Source organism: Triticum urartu, chromosome 5 (genome assembly GCF_003073215.2).
Source record: "Triticum urartu cultivar G1812 chromosome 5, Tu2.1, whole genome shotgun sequence".
Taxonomy (NCBI): Eukaryota; Viridiplantae; Streptophyta; class Magnoliopsida; order Poales; family Poaceae; genus Triticum; species Triticum urartu.
Genome location: NC_053026.1, coordinates 118467454 through 118475645, shown reverse-complemented (window position 1 = coordinate 118475645; position 8192 = coordinate 118467454).

The window sequence follows — 8192 nt, the reverse complement described above, 5'->3', positions numbered from 1 at the left end:
ACTATCCCTCAACATGCAACAAAGAGTCACTTCAAAGTCACTACTAGCGGAGAACAAACGAAGAGATTATGGTAGGGTACGAAACCACCTCAAAGTTATTCTTTCCAATCAATCCGTTGGGCTATTCTTATAAGTGTCACAAACAGCCCTAGAGTTCGTACTAGAATAACACCTTAAGACACAAATCAACCAAAACCCTAATGTCACCTAGATACTCCAATGTCACCTCAAGTATCTGTGGGTATGATTATACGATATGCATCACACGATCTCAGATTCATCTATTCAACCAACACATAGAACCTCAAAGAGTGCCCCAAAGTTTCTACCAGAGAATCACGACGAAAACGTGTGCAAACCCCTATGCATAGGTTCATGGGCGGAACCCGCAAGTTGATCACCAAAACATACATCAAGTGAATCACGTGATATCCAATTGTCACCACAGATACGCACGGCAAGACATACATCAAGTGTTCTCAAATCTTTAAAGACTCAATCCGATAAGATAACTTCAAAGGGGAAACTCAATACATTACAAGAGAGTAGAGGGGGGAAGAAACATCATAGGGTCCAAATATAATAGCAAAGCTCGCGATACATCAAGATCATATCACCTCAAGAACACGAGAGAGAGAGAGAGAGAGAGAGATCAAACACATAGCTATTGGTACATACCCTCAGCCCCGAGGGAGAACTACTCCCTCCTCGTCATGGAGAGCACCGGGATGATGAAGATGGCCACCGAAGAAGGATTCCCCCTCCGGCAGGGTGCCGGAACGGGTCTAGATTGGTTTTTGGTGGCTACGGAGGCTTCTGGCGGCGGAACTCCCGATCTAATCTCCGTTCTGGAAGTTTTAGGGTATGTGAGTATATATGGGTGCAGGAAGTACGTCGGTGGAGCTTCGGGGGCCCCACGAGGCAGGGGTCGCGCCCCCACCCTCGTGAGCACCTCCCTTGGCTCCTGACATGGGGTCCAAGTCCATCCGGTAGCTTTCCTTCCAAAAATAACTTCTCCAGTTGATTCCGTTCCGTTTCGACTCCGTTTGATATTCCTTTTCTTCGAAACACTGACATAGGCAAAAAAACAGCAAATCTGGGCTGGGCCTCCGGTTAATAGGTTAGTCCCAAAAATAATATAAAAGTGGATAATAAAGTCCAATATTGCCCAAAACAGTAGATAACATAGCATGGAGCAATCAAAAATTATAGATACGTTGGAGACGTATCAAGCATCCCCAAGCTTAATTCATGCTCGTCCTCGAGTAGGTAAATGATAAAAACCAATTTTTTGATGCAGAGTGCTACTTGGCATAATTTCAATGTAATTCTTCTTAATTGTGGTATGAATATTCAGATCCGAAAGATTCAAGACAAAAGTTCATATTGACATAAAAATGATAATATTTCAAGCATACTAACTAAGCAATTATGTCTTCTCAAAATAACATGGCCAAAGAAAGTTCATCCCTACAAAATCATATAGTTTATTCATGTTTCATTTTCTTCACACAAGAATGCTCTCATCATGCACAACCCCGATGACAAGCCAAGCAATTGTTTCATACTTTAGTAATCTCAAACTCATAAACTTTCACGCAATACATGAGCGCGAGCCATGGATATAGCACTATGGGTGGAATAGAATATAATGAGGGGGGTTATGTGGAGAAGACAAAAAGGAGAAAGTCTCACATCAACGAGGCTAATCAATGGGCTATGGAGATTCCCACCGATTGATGTTAATGCAAGGAGTAGGGATTGCCATGCAACGGATGCACTAGAGCTATAAATGTATGAAAGCTCAACAAAAGAAACTAAGTGGGTGTGCATCCAACTTGCTTGCTCACGAAGACCTAGGGCACTTGAGGAGGCCCATTGTTGGAATATACAAGCCAAGTTCTATAATGAAAAATTCCCACTAGTATATGAAAGTGACAAAACAAGAGACTCTCTATCATAAAGATCATGGTGCTACTTTGAAGCACAAGTGTGGCAAAGGATAGTAGCATTGTCCCTTCTCTCTTTTTCTCTCATTTTTTTGGGCCTTCTCTTTTTTATGGCCTTTATCTTTTTTTGGGGCCTTCTCTTTTTTATGGCCTTTCTCTTTTTTTTATTCCTCACTTGGGATAATGCTCTAATAATGATGATCATCACACTTCTATTTATTTACAACTCAATGATTACAACTCGATACTAGAACAAAGATGACTCTATATGAATGCCTCCGGTGGTGTACCGGGATTGCGATGAATCAAGTGTGACATGTATGAAAAATTATGGACGGTGGCTTTGCCACAAATACGATGTCAACTACATGATCATGCAAACCAATATGACAATGATGGTGCGTGTCATAATAAACGGAATGGTGGAAAGTTGCATGGCAATATATCTCGGAATGGCTATGGAAATGCCATAATAGGTAGGTATGGTGGCTGTTTTGAGGAAGATATAAGGAGGTTTATGTGTGAAAGAGCGTATCATATCACGGGGTTTGGATGCACCGGCGAAGTTTGCACCAACTCTAAATGTGAGAAAGGGCAATGCACGGTACCGAAGAGGCTAGCAAGGATGGAAGGGTGAGAGTACGTATAATCCATGGACTTAACATTAGTCATAAAGAACTCACATACTTATTGCAAAAATCTACAAGTCATAAAAAACCTCGGTACTACGCGCATGCTCCTAGGGGGATAGATTGGTAGGAAAAGACCATCGCTCGTCCCTGACCGCCACTCATAAGGAGGACAATCAAATAACACCTCATGTTTCAAATTTGTTACATAACGTTTACCATACGTGCATGCTACGGGACTTGCGAACTTCAACACAAGCATTTCTTAATTTCACAACTACTCAACTAGCACAACTTTGATATTATTACCTCCATATCTCAAAACAATCATCAAGCATCAAACTCCTCTTAGTATTCAACACACTCATAAGAAAGTTTTTACTATTCTTGTATACCTAGCATATTAGGATTTTAAGCAAATTACCATGCTATTTAAGACTCTCAAAATAATCTAAGTGAAGTATGAGAGTTCATCTATTTCTTCAAAATAAAACTACCACCATGCTCTAAAAGATATAAGTGAAGCACTAGAGCATCGACAAACTACTCCGAAAGATATAAGTGAAGATCAATGAGTAGTTGAATAATTATGCAACTATGTGAAGACTCTCTAGCATTTAATAATTTCAGATCTTGGTATTTTATTCAAACAGCAAGCAAAGCAAAATAAAATGGCATCTAAGAATACCAAACATCATGTGAAGAAGCAAAAACTTAGGATCAACCAAAACTAACCGATAGTTGTTGAAGAAGAAAGGTGGGATGCCAACCGGGGCATCCCCAAGCTTAGACGCTTGAGACTTCTTGAGATATTATCTTGGGGTGCCTTGGGCATCCCCAAGCTTGAGCTTCTGTGTCTCCCTAATTCCTCTCATATCACGGTCCCCTAAATCTCAAAAAGCTTCATCCACACAAAACTCAACAAGGACTCATGAGATAAGTTAGTAAAACCATTGCAAAAACCTTATCATACTCTACTGTAGCAAATCACTAAGATTATTATTCAACATTTCATACTAAATGCCTCTGCATATTTAATAGTCCTATCCTCAAATAGAATCATTAAAGAAGCAAACATATGCAAACAATGCAAACATAACAGCAATCTTCCTAAACAGGACAGTCTGTAAAGAATGCAGCAACATCCATACTTCCCTAGCTCCAAAAATTAATAAAGAAAATTCCCACTGTAGTAAATTTATCAGAGCTTATGAAAAAGGTTTCAACATTTTATCAAATTCTGACTTTTCTAGGGAATTATTGCAACAACGGTAAACTTTCTGTTTTCAAACAGCAACATGTATACTTGTAACATAGGCATAGTAAAGGCTATCAATGCCACTTTTATTGAAATAAAAGATGCAAAACATTGTTCTAAATAACAGCAAGAAAATCCTAACAAACTAAATTGACACTCCAAGCAAAACACATATCATGTGGCGAATAAAAATATAGCTCTAAGTAAAGTTACCGATGAATGAAGACGAAAGAGGGGATGCCTTCCGGGGTATCCCCAAGCTTAGGCTCTTGGTTTTCCTTGAATATTACCTTGGGGTGCCTTGGGCATCCCCAAGCTTAGGCTCTTACCACTCCTTGTTCCATAGTCCATCGAATCTTTACCCAAAACTTGAAAACTTCACAACACAAAACTTAACAGAAAACTCGTAAGCTCCGTTAGCGAAAGAAAATAAAACACTACTTCAAGGTACTGTAATGAACTCATTCTTTATTTATATTGGTGTTAAACCTACTGTATTCCAACTTCTCTATGGTTTATAAACTTTTTTGCTAGCCATTGATTCATCAAAATAAGCAAACAACACACGAAAAACAGAATCTGTCAAAAACAGAACAGTCTGTAGTAATCTGTAACTAACGCAAACTTATGGAAACCCAAAAATTCTAATATAAATTGCTTGACCTGAGGAATTTATCTATTAATCATCTTCAAAAAGAATTAACTAAATATCACTCTCCAACAAAAAATGGCAGCAATTCTCGTGAGCGCTAAAGTTTCTGTTTTTTACAGCATGATCAACAAGACTTTCCCCAAGTCCTCCCAAAGGTTCTACTTGGCACGAACACTAATTAAAGACATAAAACCACATCTAAACAGAGGCTAGATGAATTATTTATTACTAAACAGGAGAAAAAATCAAGAAACAAAAATAAAGTTGGGTTGCCTCCCAACAAGCGCTATCGTTTAACGCCCTAGCTAGGCATGATGATTTCAATGATGCTCACATAAAAAATAAGAATTGAAATATAAAGAGAGCATAATTAAGAATATGACTAGCACATTTAAGTCTAACATACTTCCTATGCATAGGGATTTTGTGAGCAAACAACTTATGGGAACAAGAATCAACTTGCGTAGGAAGGAATGCAAGTAAAACTTCAAAACTTTTAGCACATAGAGAGGAAACTTGATATTATTGCAATTCCTACAAGCATATGTTCCTCCCTCATAATAATTTTCAGTAGCATCATGAATGAATTCAACAATATAACCATCACCTAAAGCATTCTTTTCATGATCTATAAGCATAGAAAATTTACTACTCTCCACATAGGCAAAATTCTTCTCATTCGAAATAGTGGGAGTATCATAGGAAACTCGAATACTATAAATTGTTTCCACATTAAAAGAGTAATGTTCAGAGAAGGGGTAATCATAATCATGACAAGTTTTATAAATATAATCACTACTTTTTATAGCATAAGTATCATCACAATAATCATCATAAGTAGGAGGCATGCTATCATCATTATAAACTTGCATATCAAAACTTGGGAGACTAAAAATATCATCTTCATTAATCATAGCATCCCCAAGCTTGGGACAAACATTAATTGCATAAAATATATTCTCAAAAACATCATCTTTATCAAACATAGCATCCCCAAGCTTGGGCCTTTTCATATCATAAGCATAATCACTCTCATCATTAATAGTATGGATAGCACCAATAGTATAGCAATTATCATATTCTTCCAAGCAAGTGCCAAAAAGATTTTCAAGATCATAAGAAGTATAATTATCTTCCACAATTATATTTTCATGAGGCACAACAGTAATAGGAGCAGCATTATTTGGTATAGATGTCTTTTTACCTCTCTTCCTTTTTCTTTTCTTCTTCTTCACCACATCATGTGTGGGTTCAATCCTCTTTATGGAGCTCCTTATTAATGAGATTGGTTGAATAGGAGGCTCCTCCTCGTTACCTGATTCATCATAAGAAATAATAGGAGGATATTGGGAAGTCTCTTCCCTTTCATTAGTATTCTCTTCATCTTCTATTTGTTTTCTTTTCTTTATGTAGTTGGCAATATAAGGATTTTCAATGCAATTCACCGCACAATACATATAAATTTTCTCTAGATCAAAATGAAGAACTTTATCAAGGGCAAATTTTGGAATATCCTTAGTTATACGTTTAATTTCTTCATAACCCAAGAGCAAACTAAGTTCATTATGATGTGCAAGGGAAATCAAGTCATCACAATTTTTGGACACGCTACGATCATGAAACAATTTGCATTGGGTACTAAAATGATCACGTTCATTGCAAAGTTCACAAGTAGGGCTAAGAAAAATTAAATTTTCAGCACATTCATCTAGCTCTTCTTGCAACAATTTAGTTTCTAAGTACTTATGCCTCTTGCAATATCTATCTTCCCTATTTGGTGTGTACTTACAAACCCAATGCACTCCACAAAAATTGACATGTTTATAGGAGATATTTTCATCATAACTAGTGCAATCATCATTAGTATCATGGATATTCAAAGAATTCGTACTAACAACATTGCAATCATGCTCATCATTCAAAGATTTAGTGCCAAACATTTTAATGCATTCTTCTTCTAACACTTTGGCACAATTTTCCTTTCCATCATACTCACGAAAGATATTAAAAAGATGAAGCGTATGAGACAAACTCAAATCCATTTTTTTATAGTTTTCTTTTAAAGACTAAACTAGTGATAAAACAAGAAACTAAAAGACTCGATTGCAAGATCTAAAGATATACCTTCAAGCACTCACCTCCCCGACAACGGCGCCAGAAAAGAGCTTGATGTCAACTACACAACCTTCTTCTTGTAGACGTTGTTGGGCCTCCAAGTGCAGAGGTTTGTAGGACAGTAGCAAATTTCCCTCAAGTGGATGACCTAAGGTTTATCAATCCGTAGGAGGCGTAGGATGAAGATGGTTTCTCTCAAGCAACCCTGCACCCAAATAACAAAGAGTCTCTTGTGTCCCCAACACACCCAATACAATGGTAAATTGTATAGGTGCACTAGTTCGGCGAAGAGATAGTGATACAAGTGGTATATGGATAGTAGATATAGGTTTTTGTAATCTGAAAATATAAAAACAGCAAGGTAACTAATGATAAAAGTGAGCGTAAACGGTATTGCAATGTGTTGAAACAAGGCCTAGGGTTCATACTTTCGCTAGTGCAAGTTCCCTCAACAATGATAACATAATTCGATCACATAACTATCCCTCAACATGCAACAAAGAGTCACTCCAAAGTCACTAATAGCGGAGAACAAACGAAGAGATTATGGTAGGGTACGAAACCACCTCAAAGTTATTCTTTCCAATCAATCCGTTGGGCTATTCTCTATAAGTGTCACAAACAGCCCTAGAGTTCGTACTAGAATAACACCTTAAGACACAAATCAACCAAAACCCTAATGTCACCTAGATACTCCAATGTCACCTCAAGTATCTGTGGGTATGATTATACGATATGCATCACACAATCTCAGATTCATCTATTCAACCAACACATAGAACCTCAAAGAGTGCCCCAAAGTTTCTACCGGAGAATCACGACGAAAACGTGTGCCAACCCCTATGCATAGGTTCATGGGCGGAACCCGCAAGTTGATCACCAAAACATACATCAAGTGAATCACGTGGTATCCCATTGTCACCACAGATACGCACGGCAAGACATACATCAAGTGTTCTCAAATCTTTAAAGACTCAATCCGATAAGATAACTTCAAAGGGGAAACTCAATCATTACAAGAGAGTAGAGGGGGGAAGAAACATCATAGGATCCAAATATAATAGCAAAGCTCGCGATACATCAAGATCGTATCACCTCAAGAACACGAGAGAGAGAGAGAGAGAGAGAGATCAAACACATAGCTACTGGTACATACCCTCAGCCCCGAGGGAGAACTACTCCCTCCTCGTCATGGAGAGCACCGGGATGATGAAGATGGCCACCGGAGAAGGATTGCCCCCTCCGGCAGGGTGCCGGAACGGGTCTAGATTGGTTTTCGGTGGCTACGAGGCCTGGCGGCGGAACTCCCGATCTATTGTCTGTTCTGGAAGTTTTAGGGTACGTGAGTATATATGGGTGCAGGAAGTACGTCGGTGGAGCTTCGGGGGCCCCACGAGGCAGGGGGGCGCCCCCCACCCTCGTGAGCACCTCCCTGGCTCTTCCCCCCTGACGTGGGGTCCAAGTCCGTCCGGTAGCTTCCTTCCAAAAATAACTTCTCCTAGTTGATTTCGTTCCGTTTCGACTCCGTTTGGATATTCCTTTTCTTCAAAACACTGAAATAGGCAAAAAAAATAGCAAATCTGGGTTGG